Genomic DNA, 25,981 nt, shown 5'->3' with positions numbered 1-25,981 from the left:
AAGCAAGGGAGAGAAGAGGTTGACTACCAAGGTGAGGTTATCCGTGGTACCCTATGGTCCTGAGGACCATGATGACCGTAGATTAGAATGGTACTAGTGTCTCCTTTGTCCTTACTGCAAGTATCTATTGGTTGAAGATATGAAAGGCAATTTACAACCTTTGGGGGGTTGTACATTGCCAAGGACACCAGCTAATCATGTGGGAATTAAGAATATAGCTCCAGTGGGCAGCAAGAAGCTGAAACTGAAACCCGTTGTGAAGGCTGCGCCAATACAGACAAACATTGCGGTTCCAGTAGCCTCTGAATTCTCATCATCTCACTCATGCAGAAGGTCTACTGCAGCAAAATTAATTCTCAGCTCCGCTCACTTTTGGGGCTGAAATTTTCTGCCTTGATCTGCATTTGCTAAACTACTTAAGAAGCCTAAGCTTGGCCTCTGAATTAAGTCATCGTGACAAGAAATGTAATGACTACCATCAGCTGACAATTGGGAATAATGACACAGGAGAGAAGGAGAGATTCTTTTATCAATCAATTGTTCTTTAGTCTTTAAATATCCTTTTCTTGGAGAAAAGGGGGAAATTATAGGAAAGAGAAACACCAAGAAAAGCCATAAAATAAATATTTCAGGAATACACATTTATTTCTTGTTATCTCAACTCAAAAGAATGATATACCGCTTTATCGCTTTTTCTTGAGAGACAGATCATTCATAAAATTAATAAAATTGAGAGTTAACGCTGAAGACTTAGTCATGAATTAGCCACCAGATAGAGACAGGTTTAAATTGCAAATTACTTTTAAAGTCATTAACCACCCCAAACTTAATAAAGTGAAATCTTCACACTGTTAAAGAGAGTAACAGCTGTTGTTTTTAATGTTTAATGAAAAATATTTATCTGCTGCTATAATGAAATCTTGCTTCCCTGACCCTCCTTATTCCTCTAGTTAGGTTTGTTATGTTACATTTAAAAGCTCTTTTGCAAGACGATCAGTACATTGTTTTTTTGTAATTACTAAGGCTCGATCTTAAATAAATGTTATTTTTCATAGAGCTCTCCATAACGCATATTTGAAGAGCATGAGCAAGTCTATAGAAATCTGTGAGAGTAAAATGGAGAAGTGGCATTTTTTTCTTCCGCCAACGTGGCAGATGAAGATCTGTAACCACAGAAAAGCACGTCTAATTAGTGCAGCTTCAAGCTATGAGAGAGACTGAGTTGGCAACTGTGATTTCTCTTGGATGATCTTTTCTTTTTCTTGGATTATTTAAAGGAGACTAATTTCTTGAAGCCCTAGGCAACAGGGTCACAAGCGGTAAGCAAAGATCGTATCAGGAGAATAATGATATTTCAATGTTGGGGAAAAACACCCTCGTAGCCAGGAGGTAAGCAATCAGAACTTCAACTGCTGTAATCTGGAAGCTTCTCCTCAGAACCTGTTTATGGCTGGTTCACTGTGCTCTCAAGCAGCAGAATATGCCAAATAAGTGGCAGATGGGAAGTTTATGTAAAAGACCGTCTACATGACTTAAGTGACTGTAGAAGTACAAAAGGCAAATACAGAGGGAATGAGCCCCCTTGAAATAAAAAGTTAAAATGTTGGTAATCCCCTCAACCTGGAGACGGAGCTGCTCTCCATCCATGCAGACTCAAAGTGAACAGTGTGTGTTACTTCATTAGCCAGTGCAGAGTTCCTTCTGATTTGAAAATGGGTTACCATTTCCACAATTTTGTGTAATAATACAGAGAATGCATCCTTGATTTCACCTCCTAGTCTTATAACTAGTTCCTAATCCTATTCTTTCCAGCTGCAAGAAAGAAAAACAGCAATCAGAAAAAAAAAAAAAATGAGAGAAAAGCATAAAAGGTCAATTTAGTCTCCCTGAAACATCTGCTCCCACAAGAAAGGACCACTTTTTCCTTCTTTTAGATAGATAATAGCAGGCTGAAATATTAAGCAAAGTTTGTTCTTATCAGTTTATATTGTGATGAAGTGCCCAAAGTAATCTCATCCTTGACCATAGATGAAAAGATTATTACCTTCCGAGGAACTGCAAAGATGACCTTGAAGGTGGTATGGAATGCAAAGATATGATAGGTAAAATCGTCTATAACTAACTATTCAATTCTACAAATATTTACAGAATATGGCACCTATTATAGGCCAGGCATCATGCCAGGTACTTTAGGGAGGAAACATAAAGATGGCTGAAGCACAGCCCCTGATTCAAGGAACCTTAAAGCTTAAAAGGAAAGTTGGAACAACCACACATACTCTAATAGGCAGCAAAATACAAAAAAAAGTTCCTTTAGAGTTGTTCAAAGATGCTCAGACAGGGAGCTCTGAAGTTTAGAGAGAGACCACTGGTCACTCCCAAAGGGCTTTGTGGATTGAATAGGGTTTCCCTCAGGGAGTGTGAAGGTAGATGATCCAGGTTGAGAGAACAAATGAGCCAAAACATCAAGTGTGAAGGATGTGTACACTTGGAGACGGCAAATTGTTCATTAAAGTGTGGTTGGGATGTCAAATGCAAGAGTTGTTGACAAGAAAATTATCATGTCACGTATTTCTTCTATATTCTACATTCGTGGCTGGTGTGGTTACTCGTTTTAAACTCTTTCAAAGGAAGAGTGACATATACAAGAAAAAAATGAACAAGTCATACAGCTGGATGAAATTTCCCAAAGTGATTGCATCCTTGTAACCAGCATCTAGTTCAATAAGTGATATTATCTGTATCCAGAGGTCCCCCCTCCAGAGCCTCTTTAAGTCCCCAACCCCCAGTGAAAATTGTTATCCTTATTTCTATCGTTGTAGCACCATAGATCCGTTTTGCTTAGTTTAGAACTTAATATAAATGAAACTATATAGTACATACTTGTGTTTGGATTCTTTTACTCAACACTCTCCTTTTTGTTCAGTGTAACTATAGTTTGTTCTTTTTTCTTATCGATTAGTATTCCATTGCATGGAGTTGTAGGGATGATCTATTGTTGATGTACATTTCAGCATTTGAGCTTTTTGTTTGTGTTTAGTCTTACCTTTCTAATCAAATAAATGGATTAAAAATAACTCAATTCCAAAATGGGTAAACAAATACAGTCACTGATTAGCTTAAATATGTACACAATCACCTACTTACTATATTCCAGTATGAATATTGATGAGTAATTTTCCCTATTAGAGACAAGTATCAACTCTGGTAAGAAGACTGAATTGGGTCACTTCTATGGTCTCTTTGATTCCTTCTAGTTTGTTTCACATACTGGCCTCTGCTGACTTTTCTTCAAGTTCTATGCTATTATCCCTGAATGGTGGGGTCCTCAGATGTACTATCCATATTGTATTCTGGTGCAAGAATTTTTTACCCCAACTGCAAAGCATTGGCCACCTCTACTAACTGTATAAAAAAAATTCCTTGCACTTGTTTTGTTTTCCAATTCCAGAATAACTCTAACTGTTGAAAATTCTCACTCTCTCTGATGAAAGGAAGTGTTATCTTCCTCTTGAGGAAGCTCTGTGTTTCGAGCAGGAAAATCTAACTTTCAGCATTGCCATCTGGAAGGCTTCTCACTCAGGAAACTTGTACAAATTCACTTTCTATTGTCCTCAAAAGGATCGTCCATCCCTGGATCTGTGACTCTCACCATGTCTTGTACTGTTAATGTTTGTCTGGGGGAAAATAGCATTTCTTAGGATCTTAGGCAGAGCTTCCCATCTCAGTTACCAATCCTGATCATTACCTCCTTCAGTCCCTGATATCTGCTTCTATATGCTTTTGAGGGGAATAAAAAGAAAGGACCAAGAAAATGGGGAAAGTAGAAGGTGATGCTTTCACAGTGGGTTGTGTATAAGTTCAGCAATTCAGTAAGAAAGCGAGAGACTGTAGGACAAGGTACTCCCTGGGAGCTCCAAATACTACCTGTACCTGTAGACTGAGATCATTTAATTTTTTTTTCAATTTTGGAGAATGAAAAAATTAAAGGCTGGCAAAGTGAGAAAATTTCCCCTTTTAATCTTTCTTGCTATTGTGCAGCTATGAATTTCTGGGAAGCATTAAAGTTCATTTCATACCATCCATTCAAGCTCAAATTTCATTGTGTGTAAACACACAGTGGATTCTATGACTGCTGTATTAGAGATGTATTAATCACCTGAGCAGTCTTACAGGTGGTTTGGAACTCAAATAGTGCTAACAATATCTCCACAAGTATATGGATAAGGGACAAACATCTTAAGGAGAAATGGTATTGCAATTTTCAAGACATAGCAGGGATTTTTTGAAATGGAATTTTATTGTAATATTCAGTTTATTACAGAAAAGCACTTTCCCTGAATAGAATCTCTCTCATTATAACACTCAATGTAATAACAATGTTAGGGTATTTTTTCTTATTTGTAAACAATAGAGGATGTGTGGAATTTTAATAAGTGAGAATTAGAATAGAATTTTTATATGTTTTGCATCAATTGAGTGCCCATTACTGAGCTACTTACTTTAATTCTACAAATGTTTATTGAGTGCTAACTATCTGACATTTGTCAGACATTGGGAATATAAAGCTAATTAAATCAATTGTCTTATATTTCCAGAAGTTTATGGTATAACCTAGGAGGTAGTGGAAAAATAACAATCAATTTCATGATGGAGCTATCCAGCTCCCATGAGAAGCCTGAGGAGAGGTGTTTTTGTCAAACTTTTATGTGTAAAGCTTCCAGAAGCTTGAGCTGGATGGTTTTGGAAGACAAGATGAGTTTTAGGAAGTGGAGATTGAGAAAAGAGAGGCAGTCCAGAGATAAACTTTATCTCGTTAATCCTTACAGCAGTCCAATCTGTTAGGCATTATTAACCATATTTCACAGAAGACATATCTAAATCTTGGTGCCAAGTTCTGGCCCAGCTCTGCTGTATACAAAGCCTGTTCACTCTTCCACTCTATAAAACTGACATGTTGGGCTGGAGGTTACTTATTTTAATACCATGATTTTTCTTATACAATACTTCACCATTTCAAAGCATTTTCACATAAGTTCCCTTATTTTAAACTCATAGTAATGTTGCCAAGCAGAGGGTAGGTATTTTTATTCCAATTTTCATATGAGGGAAAATAGTCTTAGGGTAACAAAGAAACTGACACAAGATCACCCCAAATGGACAAAGGAAAATCTAAGTCATTCTAACTCCCTATTTTGTATTATTTTTATGCATTCTCCATTTCTCAGTCTCACAGTTACTGTGATAAAATGGAGAATCACTATGGCGTGTTTATTCTTACATGGAATTTATGATCTTTTCTTTTAAAAGAAGAGTGGTGCCTCTACCAATTTAGGTAGGATTTGGCCAGATTTCTTCAGTTAACTATAACTGAAGAAAAAAATTAAACAGAGTTCATGGAAGCTCATATATAGAGGGATGCTTTTAGAGAACATGCAATCAACTAGCCAGATTTAATACAGAGGACCACCTTATGTGCTTAAGGAAGAATTTCCCACATTCTGCAGTCCTGTCAGCTGTATCTGAGGAGTTATGCAGAATACTATAAAGTTGGGTCAATTACCTATGTATTGAGACTGACAGTATCAGGGAGGGCTAATAAGTTGATCCAAAAGATGTTTAAAAACCATAGTTAAATTAGTTTAGATGAGGTTGTAATTCTCATTTTCATCATGGATTTTATTTTCATCTGTCAAAGATGTAATAAAACTGAATAGACTTTAAATGATCTAAGGCTCCATAATAGTTTCACTCTCCATATCTCATTAATTACTTAACATTCTAATGATGGCCAATCTCATCAATGGAAATATGAAAATAGGCTACAATGATGGTCTATAAACTTGCTTTTTGCTGAGATGAATTTGAAGAGAGCACAATATTTAAGATGCTTCAATAATTAAGGTCCAAGAAAGAGAAGATTTTCCAAAAATTAAATTCAGTGCTTCTTACATGGATAAGGTAATAAGTTTACAAAGCATCACAGAATCTTTTTCTCTCAGATCAACAATTTTTCTGGCATATCTTCAAATTGTGGTAAAAACAAATACAGTACTTTCTATATTTTGTCATGTGGTGTCCCCTATTGTCACTTTCTTAGAGACATATATGAATATATATGGGACATACATATGAATATATGGGAAGAAAGAAAAATAAAGTAGAGTATGAGATAAGTGTTTTTACCACAAGGTTATGTTAAGTTTAAATAGTGGGACAACTATAGTACTTTAATTCCCAAATCTGATTGTGTATCAGAACACACTTAATAATTACGAAAATGCAGGTTTGGGGGTCCCACCTTTTCCTACAGAACATCAGTGTTGGGGTGCCCATGAACCTATATTTTTAATAATCTCCATGGTGATTCTCATACACAACCAGATTCGAAAACCAGTGTGATAAGATGTTTATATCAAATAGCAAATGTGTGTACATATTTAACCCTGAAAATATATGTGAAGTTTCTTTCAAGTTATAAAGTATGTAAAAGAATGATTTTACAATAAGAAAATCCCAACTCATCATCGCCATGTTAAATACTGCAAAGTATTACACACCTAGCATAGCGTGTCTCAGTAGCTAGTTGTGTTGGTTTAGGTCGTGGGCCATAGTCAGCAAGCAAGTTTCCCAATGTAAACTTGATGAACTCTACACTGCACTGAGATGAGGAACGATGACTTCCTGGGGTTAAGAGCATATGTCATCAGCTCAGCAGGAGCCCAAGGAACCCCTTCTAGTCTTTCACATATCTACATATAATTATAGTCCTCACCATCGATCACACTCTTAAACTGTTTCTAGGTACTCGTTTAAAAATTTGCATCAGTTATTTAATATATTCCTCACAAAGAACCATGAGGTATGTGTTATTAAATCTACTTTACCATCTAGAAAACAGAGGATTTCACAGGGATGTGTGATGCTATTAACTATGTTTTTAAACCAGCAAGATAATAAAACCCACATGCAATTACAGTCACTCCAGAGATGACAATGATAACAAAATGTTGTCTTCACAAATACAAATAAAACTACTCAGAGCAAAATATGGGGACTGACCTTCCTCACCGCCGGAGTACAAGGGATCCTTCCCGCATGCTCCCTTCTGTGCCTCTGACGTGCTTGGTTCAATGAAGGGAGACTGCTTAAGTTTGGGACCCCATCAATCCGGTACTGTAGGGCCAGTGGGCTTTAGAGACCTTCTCTTGTTTTCTTATGAGTCACTACTGAAGCATGTAGTTTCCTGCCTCTGGCAACCTATAGAAAAAAAACGGAAACAAAAGAAAACATGCAATTTACCCCCAACTCATAGATTAATCAAGAAAGGTATAACCTTTGTATTTTTGGCTGGTCTCTGATAACGTGGAAAGGGCATTGTGGTAGATACAGGCAGGAATCACTTCAATCATCTTTAACAGTCCTGGGACATAAGGCAAGGGGCTTAAAGCCTTTTTTAAAAACATGTATTTTTTTCCTACCAAAGTTTCTGTAATTATTACCTATGCTTCTTCTATTACGCCCTATTGTGAGCAACTTCAGAGAAAAGAAGCAAGTTCTTTTGATCAAAGAAAAAAATTGACTGGGGGAAAAAATGGATTTTCCTTCTACTAAACACACACGCATATTCTGTTGTTATGGCAACAAAAGATCTAAGAGTGACACACAAAATAATATGGTACCAAGGCACATTACTATCATCAAATGTCACAATAAATGTGCTTCAGCTCCTGACTATGACAGACCAGCTTGTTTCCTGTTCTTCTCAGTTCTTTCACTTGAGGCCAAACCAGCTTCCTCTAATGGGAAATAAATATCATCCATCACCCTTCTTAGTGGATATTTCTTGCATGAAGACACTCCACTAATTCTACTGAAGAGCTATGCAGTGGGATGAAAACTGAGCTAGTTCTTAAGGGGACAATTGCTTAACTTTGAAATCCATTGTGTCATATCTGCATGGCAGTATGTCCAACTCAGGGAGTCATTTGTATATATGTTATTTGCGTGTGTGTGTGTATACAATAACTTTGAATTGGCTAAATATGTGTAGACAAGTAAACCATATTGATTGAAATGAAACAGACAGGGAGAGTATATCCTCCCACATATTTTTAAAAATATATATATTTATGTAATAGGGCAGTGGAGGAAATTTTACCATTTTTTGGATGGTGCTACATATTTATATAGTAGCTTTACTTTTTATAATTTCTCTAGTATTCTGATATGCATAGAAATTAATGTTTTATTACTGATAACTTGCATTCATATTGCGTGACTTTGCCAATGGAAAGATAAAAAAAATAAAAGGAAAGTGTGGGTTAGAAGTCAACAGCAATTTTCTGTAGAAGACTATGGAGAGATCACAAGAGTGAAAAGGTCAGACATCTAGAAGATCTTAGAGATGATGGAAAAAGATCACACATTTTACAGAAGCATGTGAAGTACTGAGCACTAAACTAGAGACTGAAATTGGCTTCAGGGACTATTCCCTCTTTCATGTGGGAGCAGAAGCGGAATAAAAAGGAAAGGCTATCTTGAAGTGGGACCTGAGGCTTCAAAGACCTGTCCTTGGGTGTATTTCAGCCTCATGCCCTACTGCCCTTCTGCCTGTGATATTTCACTTTAATTCTGCACCTGGTGGTGGTGGTGGTGGGGGGTGTTAAACCAAGAATTTATCTCCAAGATGTGCTAATATAGATTTCTGAATCACATCAGTCCATTTCCAAAGAGTCTTCTACATTTATCCTTAGGAACTCATTTAAACAGGAAAAAAAAAAAAATCCATAAAATAGCTATTCAGTTAGTGTCAGCTAATTCCACTGCTCTGGTCCCTATTTATTTGAAAAATGTGCCATCACACAGTGTATTTGTGATAGGACTGAATTAAGGGTGATAATACTGAACATACTAATTTAAAATATATGCTGGAGCTCTTAGCTTAGTCACATACACTTAATGTTTCTTTTCTCAATATTATTCTCACCAACTACCATTTCAGGAAATAATTTAACACTGAGTGGTGAGCTGTACACTGATAAAGGAGGTCTATCGTCCTCAAAGCATTTACTATCAGCTTACTTAGAGTATCTTAAAATGCCAAAGAAAATGAAATTCCAACCCAGTAATTTAGCCATTTGCTAAATGTATTTTCTGATGAGATCGCTGCATATTACTGAAGACCAAATTAAAAAGTCAGCGAAAACGGATTGGAAAATAGAAGGATTGCATAAAAAGACAAAAGGCATTAGCACAGGGAACATGGACTTCTGTGCATGATGAAACAATACTCAGAATTTTATTTTTATTTAGAAATCTAGGTTGCTATGTAGCAGAGTGTGAGTGATCTACCCATAGAAACAAGACAGATGGACACAAAACCATGTTGAAAACATCCACAAACAGCTCTCCAAATGAAGTTTACCTATCACAGATAAAAAAGAAACGCGATTCAGGAAATCTGCCAGGCACCCACCTGGAGAGAATGTTGATTTTTGAAGTTATGGGACTTGGACTTAGCACCAGACGCTGAAGTCCCCACTAACTTTTGAAAGGTTTTCCTCTTCTATAGAAAGACAAGGGAGAAGGCAACATTCTTCTCATTTTTCATTTTTAGGTGGGACTGGCAGAGGTGTGCTGTTGTTCCCTGTGGTTGCTACTGTTTAGCAATCATGAAAATCCTTAGATTTTGAAACTCTCTCCCTCATTAATCAACAATTTCTCACTGTGAGGTGGGCTCTACAATGAGTCTCCCTAACACAGCAGAAAGGGAGGTGCAGAGAGACAGTGCTACACACACACACACACACACACACACACACACACACAAGCCACAAACACACACACCTACACCCTCCCCCCCCCACAGGATTGATTTCATCGTTCCTTACATTCATTTATGGGTCTACTCTATATGTTGAATAAATGATTAAACATAGTGAGAACTAACACTAATGTATAGAAAATATGTAAAAGTAATTATAAAAGGGTGATGATCATTTTGAGGGGTTATATTCTTGGATTTTTTAATTACATAAACACCTATTATCTGCAGTAGCATAAGAATCATAAAACCGTTGATTTGCTTCCATCATAATTGCTTGGAAATATCAATCCCATGTTCATCTATTCCCCTACTGTCTTTGAATTCATCCATTTTCAATTTTCCTCCAATTTCACTTTCTCTTTCTCCTAAAGCTACTCACTCTCCTCTGGGCCTGCTCACTCAGTCTTACCCTCTCTCTCCTTCTCTCACCCATGTATATTTCTCTGGCATTCCTATACTCTCCTTTTCTTCTCACCATCCATTCTACTTTCTAAACCATTCAGTGACTTTCCCTGTTGATTATCACGTCTCTGTTGTCATCATATTTATCCTTATCTTCTTGTTCATCTTTTTTCTCTAATCTTTTTCTTTCTTCTACAGCAAACCTACGTTCCATATATAACAGATATTTTCTTTCCTCATATTTTGAGATTTCCTTTTTCCTTAGTCTCATGATTAATCTTTTCATCCCATATTTTTCTCAGCTGTTATTTTTGTTTACTTCCTTTTTTCTCTCCTTTATTTTGCTCTTACCTTCTTTGTTCTCTATTTTATGAGGAAATATCCTTCTTACATTTTATTTCTCGCCTTTTGCCATGTTTTCTAAGAATTTTTCCCATTCATTGGCTCTAGTCTTCTCCATAGATATTAGAAGTGAGGCTACTAATCTCTCAGTGCTTACAAAGGTCATTTTCCTTAATAAAGCGTCCTAGGCATGACTTTTATATATATATGCTGTTAAAAGCATTATTACCCTACATTTGATAATCTGGCTTAGATTTGAATGACTTAATAATCATATATTTTCTTATCTTTATTTAGAAGTTAACCAAATTCTATCACAATTTCTTCTTTGCCACACTGCTTTTATGTAGTCATCAATAAAATAATGTGAGATAATTCAGAAATTAACTTGGTAATACAATAAACACAGAAACACACACATTTATGTACACACATTTCAATAATCTATCTTTACTTTCATTTTTTCACTTCATAATGCAGTGTCTCTCTTGAAGGTCACCTGTGCTATTTATTGACTAATACTTTTTTGAACTTAGAAACTAATGTAGGGATAATTAACATCTATATAGTATTTCATGCTGTCATTTATAAACATTCATCACACATATTTTGAGGGCTAAACTCTATAAGAGTTCCTGGAGAAAAACATTGAGGAAAAAGAGAAATATTCTCATCTCCTTTATTAGAGGAAATAATAGATTATAATGAAAGAGCAAACCATGTAAAGATATAATTTTTAACATGATAACTAGTAAAAGGGACATGTATGGAGCACCAAGAGTATATGAAGATTGAGTTCAATTTGGTGAACTCAAGCCTTTAGAGAAGACTTTCTCTGATCAAATGAAGAGTGAGGGGTTATAGGAAGAGTAGATGGTACTAAATGAGGAAATGTCTCAGCCATTTTTTAAATACTAACCCAGTATATTTTTAATTTAGCTTATAGTAGGTTTTAAAAATTATTGCTACCAAGAATTGAGTGCTTTTCCTAACATTATTTTTCATATATACAAATAGACTCATATTAGTTCAAATAATTTTCACTTGATTATCACAGAATTTTTCTTAGGTAATTATACTGTCTCTATTTTTATTATGTTATATGACAATGATGATATTACGCAATCAATTTTAGTTTTCTATTTCTGCATAACAAATTAACACAAAATAGTGGCTTAAAACAAATAGACATCTATCATCTTATGGTTTCAGTAGGTCAGAAGTCCTACGGAACTGATCAGGCCACCAGGATAATCCCCTTTTTATTAATTCAAGGTCAATTGATTAGTTATCATGGGAGTGATACCTCATTCTATCCACTTTCCCATTGTGTTAAGTCAACACTCAATGGTAAGAGATTATATAAGGTGTGTACACCAGGGGGCCAAAAACTTGGAGGTCATTTTAGAACTCTGCCTCATTGATTCTCATCTCATTCTAATTTTAATGGGAAAGCCACGTGATTTAAGTTCTTGGCATAAATTAAATATCCTTCATTATGTTGAGAAATATCCATATTTATATTAATCTTTTTTGTAATGGCTTTTGTTAAACCAAAATCTGTTTGCATTTTATTAAATGCATTTTGGCATCTTTTGAGATGATGACATAGCTTTTCCTCATTTGACCTTTTAATTTTATTTCTTATATTAATAGATTTTAAAAAGTAAGTGATTATTACATCACACTCTATTATTTTCATAAACTATTTTAACTATGTTTGGTAAAGATTTGGTTGTAGTTGTGTTTAGGAATTTGAGTCAATATGTGTAAATATTCTATAGTTTTCTGGGTTTTGTTATATTTTATGCTCTTGGTTACTCTCGTTTGATAAAATTAATTGAGAAACTTTCCATTTTTCTCATATTTATAAACTGATGAAATCTGTTCCTATATATGTATACATGGTCTCCTCTTCAAATTTTAAATATCTCCTTTATTTTTTGTTATATACTCTTATTTTAGATTATGTGTGTTTTCTTTCTTTTAATTAAAGTTCTTACCATGTGCATCAGTTATGTATTACCATATGATACTCTACAACAAACAACCAAAAATCTCATGGGCACACAGCAATAAGCATTTGTTAGCCCATTAGTCTGCAACCTTCAGCTCATCTGGGTTTGGCCCAAGTGATCCCATGTGGATTTGCTCACACACCTGTGTTTAGCTGTGGGTGGCCTAGGCAGGTTTTCTGACTGTGGCTGGGTTTATACACATCTGGAGATTGGTTGGCTGTTGGCTCATCTAGGATGGCTTCAGCTGGGAAAACTGGGGCAATTAAGCTCTGTTCAATGTGTCATTTATTCTCTAACAGGCTAGACCAGGTGTATTTTCATGGCCATGGCAGAGGGCAAGAGCAAGAATCTGCACTCATGGAAGCACATCAAGCCACTGCGTATGTTACACTCTCTAACGCCCATTGGCCGAAAGGAAACGCACGGTCGTACTCAGCGATAGAGTGGGAAGCCCTGCTGGTTTACATGGCAAAGGGCTCGGATATGAGCAAGGTTGAAAATCTGACACCATTATTGCAAATTTAGCTACGAATTTAATGATAATAATAGAAGCTCAACCTCAAATATGCAATAGTAACAGAAGCAGGATACTGGTTTTAATTTACTCACTTAAGATTTAAAAGCCTATCTAATTCCTATTAGAACTTGAAGTGAACTCAGATAAAAGGAATCTTCTTGAGCTTTAATCCCCTACTCAAAATCCTCATGGGCTCTCCATCTCACTCAGAGTAAAAGTCAAAGTTCTTTTAGTGGCCTCCACGTTGTTTGCACTTTCTCTGTCATCTATCTTACGTATCTTCTACTTCTCATCCCTATTCACACTCTACTTTTGTCAAACTGGTCTTCTTTTTAATTCCTCAAAAATATACAATGTGTGGCACCTCATCACTTTTACTCTTGTTGTTGGCTCTTTTGGGAACACCCTGCCCCACCATCAACAAATTCAAATTTTACTCAAATCCCTTTGCAAGAAAACTTTCCCCCACTACTTTTCCTGCTTTATTTTTCTCCATAACTTTTACAACAATCCAATATGCTATATATTTTGCTGTTTTTTTTGTCATTGTGTCTCTACCACCACTACCATATAAGCTCCATTAGAGAAGGGATTTCTCCCTGTTTTGTTCACCACTTTACACCTAAAACACAAAAGGGTGCTGGAACATAGATACTCAATGTATATGTTTTTGAATGAATGCATGAGTCCACAATAACATAAAGAAATCTGAGTTCTTTTAGCTTTGTTCAAGGTTTTATAAAAGCTTCATACTTCCTTTCTGCAGGATAAATCATCCTACCTCGAATCCTGCCTGTAACTATCAAAGAATAGTTTTGAGCAATTTCAGAAGCAATATAAAATGTTTTGCAAATGAAAGACTCATGTAAACATCATCATATTTCTCTGGGCATGGGGTCCTTTCCCAAAGGTAGTCTGTGTTGTGTTTTCATAAACTGCCTATATAACTCTGCAGATGCCAGATTCCTGTTTCACAAATTTTCTGAATTAAAATTACTAAATTGGTATTATGACCTTCAATTATATTAAATCAAGAAGACATTAAGGCCTTGAAGCAACAGCAATTGAATTATATTCCAGGCATTCTGCTGGGCAAGGGAAATAAAAAAATGAACAAAATATGTTTTCCACCCTCGGGTCTAGATCATATTACAGAATTTTTTTTTTAAAGCAGCTTTATCTTGTGTAAAAAACAAACTTATAAGAGTTCATTAAGATTATTATTAAGATATTATTACTTATTTAATCACATTTCTCATCTTCCATATTAATTATAGCTGGTTCTTATCCATTATGTCTATTTCATTATCTTAAGGAATTTTGCTCTTTTTGTCCCAATTTATATCCGTTCTTTTCCTTCTTGTTATTTATTCATTGCCATCATTCTCAAGTTTCATTTGAGTCTCAGGGTTGATTTGAACACCATTGCAGTGGTTTCTTACCTTTTCTTCCACAGTGACTCAAATGCTTCAACATTATTCACCCCCTTTTTAAGCCTTTACACTCTGACTTCCAGTCACATGTGCTTATCTCTGCTTCCTCCCAAATGGCTACTAAAATAATACTAAAGAATATAAAATGGTATAGACCCACAAGGACAAAGATTGTGGGAGAGGAGACAGTGGGAGATGAATCGGAAAACGAGTGGAGGAGTAATAACGAGTTCAGCTGGAAGGCCTGCAACCTCAGATGCGTGGAGAGGAGAACACTGAAAAGAAAGCCAGCAATTCCATGGTAAGGGACTTTTAAAAGGTCCTGGGCTTGGAGATTTCAATTACTGGGGTAGTGAGAGGAGTGAGTAGAAGGCTGAAAACAGGGTAATTATTTGTAAGTCTATGTATGATCATTCCATAGTCCCACCTGGCCAGGTGAAAGCCCCCAGGCAGGAGACCACAGGTTTACACTCCAGAGAAACACAATAGAACAGAACTGGCCACATAGACTCCAGTGTGTTGGGAAACAGAGACAACATATGTGACTGAAAATGGAGATGTCATTGAAGGCTTGTACTCCTAAGCCCCTTTGCTCCTAGAAAGGCTGCAGCCAGGCAAAAGTCCCCCAAGCAGAAGTCTATTGATGTTTTCTAAAGAAACTAGATAACAACAGGTGAAAATATCACTACATACTAACCTGTGGGTGACCCCCTGTTAAATATGTGCTGTCCTAGACAATCACTAGACATTGAGTCTCACCTACCAGCAACCCTGGAAGTACCCACGGGGCTAACAATCACTCTTAAATATGGACAGACACCAAGTGTAGTAGATTGTATTGTTGCCTAAATATTCACTTTCCCTCCCCACGAGACCAATTTCTGTGGGAGGATAATTCATTTCACCCCATTGACATAAACCTTGTTCCTGTGATTTGCTTTGACTAATTAATATGAACAGAAATGATGTTTGCTCCCTCTGAGCTGAAGGTCTGAGAGCTGTCATGTGGTTTCATTATTTGTATTTACCTTCTCCAGTCACACCAACAAAGTCTTGAATAGAGGATGAGAAAATAGAGGGAGAAGGTAGTACAAGAAAATTTTGATAATCGAAGTACATGAAACGCTGGAAGAAAAACATGGTCATATGCCTTCAAAGTCCTTACGGAAAATCTACTCTAAAATTCTATACACAGCCAAAATATCAGTCAAGTATGCGGGTAAATTATACATTTCTCAAACATGCAGGAACTCAAAAAATAGACCATTTATATATATTATTATATGTGTATATATATATATTATATATTTATATATACTGTTTCCTTAGAAAATTAGTGGAGGATGTCTTGCAAAATGAGACTTTAAACCAAAATATGAGATTCAATCAACAATGGATCTAAAGTGGGAGCAAGGTGAATGAAAATCCAGATGCCGGATGAACAGCAGACTTAGAGAACCATTAGATTGTGTTGGAACAGGTGGACAGAGGGCTCCAGGAAGATTTTTATGAAAATAAGGAGCATGGATAGATTCTTTATTATTAGAGAACATTTGGAATGTATTGTTGATAAAGCAGTTGGAAAAAAAAATAGGGAGCCATTTATTGAAAACTAACCAGTAAAAAACATAAATATATTTATGTAATTACTAAAAATTACCAGAAAAAAATGATATAATAAAGGAATCTGTATACTATCTGGCTATTTTGCTTTATAGTACAAAAAATACGTATAGCTCATGATAATGAATACTGATTTTTTCTAACTAAAACTCTCAAATAACTATATTGGAGAAGATGGATGAATCCTGTTTATAATTAATTAACATCAATTCATAATATATAAAATTTGTAAGTCAATTAGAGTATAAGTATTTTACTCAGAGACTTAAATACTTAAAGAAATACAAAGCTGTTAAAAATAGTTACTTTTAGAGAGCAGAGTTAAAGGATTAGAATAGAGACGGCTCCATTTTATCACCAGCCTTTCAGTATTGTTTAATTTTGAAACCATGTACATTTATTATTTGATAACAATATCCAATAAAAGACAAAATATCTTTTAAAACCAATAGTATGAAAGATTAATTCTTGTTATAAACCCTTATATGTACATATGAAGTGACATATGTTTAACATGTGATGGGTGATGTAGAAAGTCCAAAGTTACTTTTCTTAACAACAAACAATAAGTGCTTCAAAATGCATACACTTCTTATATACAAGCATTACTATTTGTCAATTATCAATGAGTTCATTTATAAATTGACTAGAAAGATCTTCACTGGAGCACTATTTGATCACAGACAAACCTTGCCTACCTGAAACATGATAAAATTTATGCCCAAGCTTTTTTTAGACGTATAATTGAAGATATTAATAAAGTGAGATATGCTGTACAAGAAACCAGGGAGAATTATGACACAATGGAGTAGCCAACATTTCAAATATATTTTGAATTAATCCAGTGATGCAGTATGAATTTTATTGGAAACTAATAATAATAAAGACATACATGACATATGACTAGCAACCATGGTACTCCCAGTGAAAGCAATTCTGAAAGAAATCTCAACTGACTATCCGTAAAAAACACAAAGAAATTTAAGACTGAGAGTAGACTAGTCATGGAATATGTTACTATACTAGCAATGATGCATACTGAGGATTAAAATCAGAAGAGTGCGCACAGAAAGTAATACACAATCTGAAAACACAGCTGTCTATATTCAGGTAATATGGACCTTAGGCATGTGTTAGGAGCTATTCAGAGAGCCCTGGGGGAACCAGTCACAGACTATGGTTTCTCCTCAACGATGACATTTGGCTCCCACTATATATGTGACTCTTCTCACCACACAATGGGCCTGCAGACTGGTGTAGTACCTACAGTTAGTTCCTTGTCCCTTGGCATCTAACAGAAAACCAATCACCAGTATCAAATTTGAGTGGCCGAGGGAACATTTCATTTGACAGTCCACAAAACTTAGGCTACAAAAATGGAACTTCTGAAAGCTGAAAAAAAAAATCTGTATCTGTCTTTGTTAGAAATCTTAATTTGTATGCTTTTAAGCAAATTCAGTATGATCTAGTGATTTCTTTGTCAAATTTAGATTTGATTAACTCAGTCCCAGGTCAAACTCCTAGCTCTGCATTCCTCTACATTTCCTTGTGGGTTTTCTTGAAAGCAAGAAGAAAAGGGATGGAGATACAAGGTGTAGCTACTTGCTAGGTTCCATCTGCTTCTGAGTCCTACTCTGTCTGTGTAGCTCCAATTATCTCCCATGTCTGTTCTCACACCACAGAGTGGCCAGTGTTGGCTTTGACAGATGTCACATTCAGTCCCATGACATGAGCGACCTTGTGACTATGCAGCTGGTCCCTGATTCCCAGGAGGGGTGTCCACACACACTCATCTGCAGCCACACTCTTTTTCTACTAGTCATTCTTTCCAGGTATACTAGCTCAAGCTCCTTGCAACCTTCCTACACCATGCTGGGTTCACAAACCTGGTGAGCTCTATCCTCCACTTGATATTTCCCATCCAAACATCACAACTCAAGTTACTAAGCAAAAATGCTATTTGCTGAGTACCTACTGTAGACCAAATCTTCAAAATTGACTTAATTACTTTTTATTGCTGAGTAGTAGTCCCTGGTATAAATGGACTATGATTTGTTTAACCATTCATCTGTAGAAGGCTATCTGGGTTGTTGACAGTTTTTGGCTATTAGAAATAGAGCTGCTATGAACATTCAATGTACAGGTTTTTGTATGAACATAAGTTTTCATTTCTCCGGGATAAATTCTCAGAGGTGCAATTTCTAGGTTAGGGGGTAGTTGCAAGGACTGTTAAAACTATTCATAATAAGTGTTGTAATGACTATTATGCTGTTTCCTAGAGTAGCTATACAATTTTATATTCCCATACTCTCTCTGAATGAAATCCAATTTCGCTGCATCCTCTGCAGCATTTGTTGTTGTGATTATATTTTATTTTAGCCATTCTGATAGGTATGTAGTGATATTTCATTGTGGATCTAATTTGCATTTCCTTAATAGCTAATGATGTTGCAAACATTTTCAAGTGCTTATTTGACATCTGTATATCTGCTTTGATGATCTGTCTGTTGCTCATAGTATTTCGTTATCCTTTTGATGTCTGCAAGGTCTGTATAGATAATCCCTCTTTTATGCTTGATTTGGTAATTTGTATCTTCTCTCTTTGTTCTATGTCAGTCTTGTTATGTTTGTTAATTTTACTGCTCTTTTCAAAGAACCAGCTTTTTGTTTCATTGATTTTTATTATATCTTTAATTTTATTGTACCTTCTTATGAATATTTGTATGATATATATTTTTTCATCCTTTTACTTTTAACCTATCTGTGGTATTTATGTGAAGTGAGATTTTTGAATCTGGGTCATGTTTATTAATCCACTCTGCTAATATCTGTCTTTTAAGTGATGCATTTAGACCATTTACATTTAATGTAATTATTGATATGTTAGAATTTGTCTTCCATTTTACTTTTTGTTTCCTATTTGTTCTCTTTGTTTTTTATTTCTTTTTTTCTTTTCCCTGTCTTCTTGTGGGTTACACGAACAGTTTTTAGAATTCTATTGTGATTTATCTATAGTGTTTTTGAGTATATCTCTTCATATACTTTTTTTTTTTATTGTTCTAGGTATTATATACATAACTTATCACAATCCATGGGTGTCAATATTTTACCAGTTTAAGTAAAGTATAGAAGCTTACTTCCCTTTAAATTCTTTTTCCTCCCTCTTTATAATATAATTGTTTTAAATATATCTACCACATATATTTAGAACCACATCAGATAGTATTAAAATTTTTGCTTCAACTGTCACACATAATTTAGAAAAATCAAGAGAAGTAAAATGTCTTGTATTTATTCATATTTTTATTCTTTTCTTGTTCTTTCTTTATTGCAAATGCTCCAATAATCTTTCTTTATCATTTCCTTTCTGTTTAGAGAACTTCCTTTGGCCATTCTGTTAAAGTAGGGTGACTGGTGAGAAGTTATTTTAGGTTTTGAGAATATGTTAATTTCCCCTTTATTTCTGAAGGGTATTTTCCCTGCATATGAAAATTTGGATTGGCAGTTCTTTTCTTTCAGTACTTGAAGAATATCATGCCACTTCCTTCTGACCTCCATGATTTCTAATCAGAAATATGTTTTTGTTCAGATTGTTTTCCCCTGTGGTAAAGTATCATTTCTCTCTTGCTACTTTCAAGATTTTTCTGTGTGTCTTTAGTCTTTACAAGTTTGACTATGATATTACCTCTGTGTGAATTTCTCTTGGTTTTTCTTGTCTGGAGTGCATGTCTTTTCCTGAATCTGTAAGTTTATGCCTCTTGCCAGATTTGGAAAGTTTTCAGTCATTATTTCTTCAAGTAATTTTTCAGGCCTGCCCTTTCTCTTCTGCCAGGACTCTGAAAACATGAATGTTTGATCTTTTGTTTTAGTCCTGCATGTCCCTGAGGGTCTGTTTATTTTTTCTTCCAGTCTATTTTTACTCTTTTATTCAGATTGGGTAATTTCTGTTGTTCTGTCTTCAAGATCACTGATTATTTCCTCGGTGCCCTCCATTCTGCTTTTGGGCCCTTGCATTGAGTTTGTTTATTTCAGTTCCAAAATTTCAATTTGGTTTTTCTTAATATTTTCTATTTTTTGCTGAGACTTTTTACTTTTTCATTTTTTCCAGCTCTTTTTGTAATTTATCTTTGAAGTACTTTTATGACAGCTGCTTTAAAATATCTGTCAGATAGTTCTATCATCTCTGTATTCTTGGTATTGGCCTCTATTTTCTCTCTGTTTTCATTTATACTGACATTTTCCAATGATGAGTAATTTTTTATTATTGAATTCCGAATGAAGTTTATGAAATAATTCTAAGGAAATCATTATGAATGATATTTTATAATAATAATTATTTTTTAGGTATTATGTTATGAGACTTTGTATGTTATTTATGCTTTCAGTTTTACCTGATTTCCTCTGACACTCATCTGGCAGAGGAAAGAGGAATACTGCCTCCTGTCAGGTAGAGGTAGAAATCCATATTCCACACTTGACCAGTGTTGACACCTAATGGGGGAAAGGGCTCCTCATTACTGCTGGGCAGAGGTGGGAATCCTGGCTCCCTACTAGAACTCTGCTGAGACTACGTTGACTGGGAAGGGTAATAGTGCCTTGTTACTGCTTTCCACCTGGCATCCACCGACCGCCATGTTGTGGCCTTGCTATCACTGGGTGGTGTTAAGTATCCTAACTCTCCACTTGGCCTCCTTTGACATCACCCCAGCAACAGAGGGAAGAGGGTAGAGGTGTCTTGTTACTGCTGGGAATGAATATCTGTCTCCCCACTCAGCCTTGGTACAACTTGATGAAGGTGGAAGTCTATTTTCTCACTCAGCCTTTACTTGTGGGGGGGGGGGGTGGAGCCACAGTTTTTTCTGTGGTATTTGGCTCGAGAAGAGTAATTGTTGTCTAAAAGTTTTCTCTCTTTAGAAATGGGCCAGACTTCCCTTTTCCTGGACCTTTGGCTAGACAGAATATGCTGTTTTGGGGGCTATTTTTGTCCATTGGCATTTCTAGGTTGCCAATTTCACCATTTTGTTCCTTGGATCCCAAGGTTCCTAGCCAGTCTCTCTTCCTCTGTCCACCTATCAGAATGTATTAGTCTGCTGAGGCTGCCATAACAAAGTACCACAGACTAGGTGGCTTAAACAATGGAAATTTATTTCCTCAAGGTTCTGGAGGCTGGTGGCTCAAGATCAAGGTGTTGGCAGGTTTGGTTTCTCTTGAGGCCTCTCTCTTTGGCTTGCAGATGGCTACCCTCTCACCATGTCCTCACATAGCCTTTTCTCTGTGTGTATGCAGAACATCCCTGGGGTCTCTTCCTCTTCTTATAGGGACACTAGTCATATTGTGTTAGGGCCTACACTCTTATGATCTCATTTAATCTTAATTACCTCTTTAAAGGCCCTGTCTCCAATTATAGTCACATTGGGGGGTTAGGGCTTCAACATATGAATTTGGGGTGGATGCAATTCAGTCCAAAACACTCTGCCCTCTGAACCCCTAAAATTGATGTCCTTCTCACATGCAAAACACATTCACCCCCATCCTGACAGCTCCAAAAGTCTTAACCCATTCCAGCGTCAATTCTAAGTACAGAGTCTCATCGAAATCAGATATGGCTAAAGGCTGAGGTATGATTCACTGTGAGGCAAAATTCCTCTCTGCCTGGGAACCTATGAAAGCAGACAAATTATGTGCTTCCTAAATACAATGGTGGGACAGGCATAAGACAGACGTTCCCACTTTAAAAGGAGCAATCCAAAAATAGAAAGTGGTCACAGGTCCCAAGCAAGTCCAAAACCTACCAAAGCAAATTCTATTAGATTTTAAGCCTGGAGAAAAATCCTCTTTGACTCTATGCTCTGTCGTCTGGGTCCACCAGGGTGACAGCCCTGCCTTCTGTATGTCCTATGATTGAATACAAATAGGTGCTCAATAAAAATATATTGGATGAGTGATACCCATGTTCCTTGGAACATCTCACATTCTACCAATGGAGTGCCATGGAGAAACCTGAGGATATAGTTGTCACGGGTTGTGTGTTGCTCTTCTTCCAGATGTTTGTCAAAGAGGGAAACAAATGATTGCTTTTACTTCCCTTCTGAAATGTATTACTGTTGAAATATACATCTATCAGACTTAATAGAGAAGCATGGGACATCTTTGTGAATGATGATATTTCAATTTCAAAAATATCTCAATGACCTTTTGCAAGATGTTGTGTTTGGAACAAGAAAGGAAGGAGGGAAAGAAGGAAGGAAGAGAGAGAGAGAAGCTATTGCAATCTTTATATCTCTTTATGACATAAAGGAAAACTGTTGTGAACCAAACCAACAACTTTGGCTCATGCTGCAGACAGCCTCAACAGTTTTATAATTCTGCATGTCAACATTAAGATCTGTCCTGAATTCCTGGTTGAAAATCTGTTAGCACTTAAAGAGCAAGGAAAGAAAGTTGTGATTTAAATCTTAGTCATTTTTCTTTAGCACAGCTAGTCCAAGAGCATGTTTAAAATGTGTTGTTTTCTTTCTTAGGAGACAGTTTAAAAAGCTCAAATTTTCAGTATGTTGGAGCATTTCTAAATATTACTTTTAAGTGTTAGAAATTAAGTCCTCCTGGACTATAGATTTTGCAGTGTGTCTGAATAAAGGATTCTGTCTAAGTGGGCTCCAGCTACAGAACCCCATTCAGCTTCCTGAAAATGATGTCTGTATAATTTCCCCTGTAACTGTTCCCTCTTTCATACAGCAACTTGTTTCCATGGCCCTGCTGGCATACCTTGTCCTCATTTCCAAAGGTACATTTTCTTCCCCAACTTAGAATCTGATACATGTTATAAAAGGACATAGGTGGAGGCTTATACTGTGACATCAGGAACTCAATTATACAAAATATGACATCTTACCTACTGTCTCAGACATGACGAGCTCCTCATTTGTTTCAAAATTGATTGGTATTGATTCCAAGGCACTAAGGCCTCAGACCCTGATGCTACTTCACCTGCTGAACATATTTTCATACTTCTTCTCTCAGAGCCACATCACTTCTGGCTGCAGCTCTAGGGATATCCAATTATTAAATAGACAGAGCAATTCGCACTGATGAAGGTCTCTGATTAACTGTATTACCATACTTGGGTCAGCCTTTCCTATTATATCCCAAAGAGGCAATATGCAGTTTTGACCTTTATCTTTCATTTGAAGAGTGGGAGGGGGAAAAAAGTCTAAAACTCTGCTGACTTTTTTTCACTTGCTTAGTAACAGCAACCCGTATTGTTTTTCTGGGATTTTATTTCTTGAGTTGTTATTTTGGCAAAATCATCCCACTTTCAGTTCAACATTATAATACCAAGGAGTCTAGAAACTGACTTTCATCAATATCATCGTTTTGTTTAGCCTTTATGGAGAATTGTGATTCCTGGGGCTACTCTGATCCCTAGTATCACTATTTTATTCATTTTTATAGGCTCTTGAAAAGGACAAATGTAATTGTACTTTGAAAATGTTAAACATCATTTATACATTCATACTGCTATAATTACACCCCAGTAAAGCCATTAGAGATTGGAGCTCTCTCTCAGTTCTGTGATCCCCCTACTCCTAACCCAATGTAACTTGTAGCAAGACAGACAGAGCCAGTGCTACTTATGTTAATAGCTGGGGTTTATCAGCATAAATTGCTTTTGGGGTGCTCCTCGGTGTGCGTGATGCTGTATTTGATGTTACAATTCATAGCAAACAACAGAGACACGCAACGGTTTAGCAGCCTGAGATTGGTTATTGCTGCAAGGGAGCTGAGGGGCTTTTAAATAAACTATGTATGATTTCCTCACATGAGATGCTATTTAAGTGCTACACATGACAGGCAAGTGCATTTAAGGAATCCCAAAAGCATCACTTGAGATTTCCAGAGCCAATCAAAGAATTAGCTGCAGAGCATGGCCTGCTGAAGCAATGATGGACTCAGAGAAGCCACTGAATGAACCAAGGGGTGGAGGAGGGCAGGAAGACAAAGAAAAAATGTGTGATAGATAGAAAGATTTGCAGGAATTTTGGTGCCAGGCACAGGGAGACAAGGGGAAAGTAAGGGGCTTGTAGAGGAGAATGTGAGTGTGTATGACACAAAGTGAGCTACAGCTGGCCAAAGCACACTGAGACATAGCTTTCACTGTGTGTAGTCCATATGAAAATTAAAACAAAATTACTACTGAACAATGGGAAAAATTCCCATCAATGGCCATGAAGTCAGATATTATGCCACTTGTCTCGATTGTGCTGGGTCCACAAAATGTCCACAGTGGGAGCCCTCCCCAGCTCAGGGCCCCGCGCCTCCAGGGAGGCTGCGTACCTGTGAGCTGCTCCCGGCGGCCGTGAAGCTGGCGGCTTGTGAAGGCGGCGTTTTTCCTCTCCAGAAGGGAGCCTCTGCCTCTTCCATCTCAGTTAGGGTTGTCCGTTGTTGCAGGAGTTCCTCTCATCCAGTTTTCAGTTCTGTCTCAGGGGTAATTTTTCCATGAGTAGTTGTAAATTGGCTGTGTCTGCGGGAGGAGGTGAGTTCAGAGTCTGCCTACGCCGCCATCGTGACTTCCTGGTTATCGATGGCCATGAAGGATATTGATTCTTTCAAGGGAAAAAAAGCACACAACATTTGTTTTAAAGTCCCCAATATTTTATTTGCACGTGCACCTGTGTTTTCTATATGATAGTTGCTCAATAAATGCTTGTAAATATATCTTCCATTAAGGGTCCTTAAAATTGGAATAGTAAAAATGGAAATATCAATTGATTACTTTTTGCTGTTTATTGTTATCTAAGTTAAATTTTTGCATTTAATGAGTGTTTGCATTAACTGCCACACCAACTTTATAGTTGTCTAACAATCTCAAGATATATTTAAGTTTTTTGCTGGCCATAGAGTCCTTGTACTCTGTGATTTTCTTTGTTCTTCTTAATTTAATATTTTTACTTAAGAGATAATGGTAGGTAGAGATTCAGGCTTACTCATTTATTCAATATCTTCAGTTTTGATAAAATACCCCCACACACACATAAAATGGCTTCTTTTATTTTGTTTCTTAGTCATTTATCTCTTTTTATAAACATACTCTTTCTTGCTCTAGAAAGTAGATTCTCTTGAGTATCAAATGAAAGAGTAGGGTTTTAAATTATAAAGCCACTCGATTTACGTATCTATACTTCAGCATTTGATATTATGCTCTGTAGATAGATATCAGGTATCTATATCTACATCTAGATATATATATATCTACATCTACCCACTAGAAAATGAGTCCTTTGAGTCAGAGACCTTATCTTCACATCCCTAGAGCCTAGCACAGTGCCTGATATAAGCTACTCAATAAAAGGACTCTCTGCATTTTAAAAACGTAGCATTGTAAATATCTTCACATTTAAAATCAGCACTCTGATTCAATTCCTACTGTATGTAGGGGCTAGGCATCTGTGAACTTGGGCTCCAGGTGCGTGTGACAAGTTTAAATTAGAAATCCCCTCCTGAGTTTCAATATTGGGAGATGGAGAAGGAAGGGAGGCAGAGGGATAATGGTGTTTTATGGCATATATTTCTGTCCAAAATGTAGAAAACTCATCTTAAGCCCGGACGTCAATGAAAAATTCTTTCCATCAGAAAGAGTTTTCAATTCTCCTGACTCCCTCACAGCTCTTTAGATGATGTGGAAGGCATCCAGAGATCAGGATACAGAATACTCAGACAGAAAAATGTGGCAAGGAACAGGACTGCAAAAAAATTAAAGTAAAGTTATCCCTTAGGTAATATGCAAAGCAGGCATCCAGCATTTTTCAGAGAAAATTGG

The sequence above is a fragment of the Ceratotherium simum genome, chromosome 20 (assembly GCF_057802395.1).
Source record: "Ceratotherium simum simum isolate JZ-2026a chromosome 20, ASM5780239v1, whole genome shotgun sequence".
NCBI lineage: Eukaryota > Metazoa > Chordata > Mammalia > Perissodactyla > Rhinocerotidae > Ceratotherium > Ceratotherium simum.
This window is presented reverse-complemented; position numbering follows the sequence as displayed.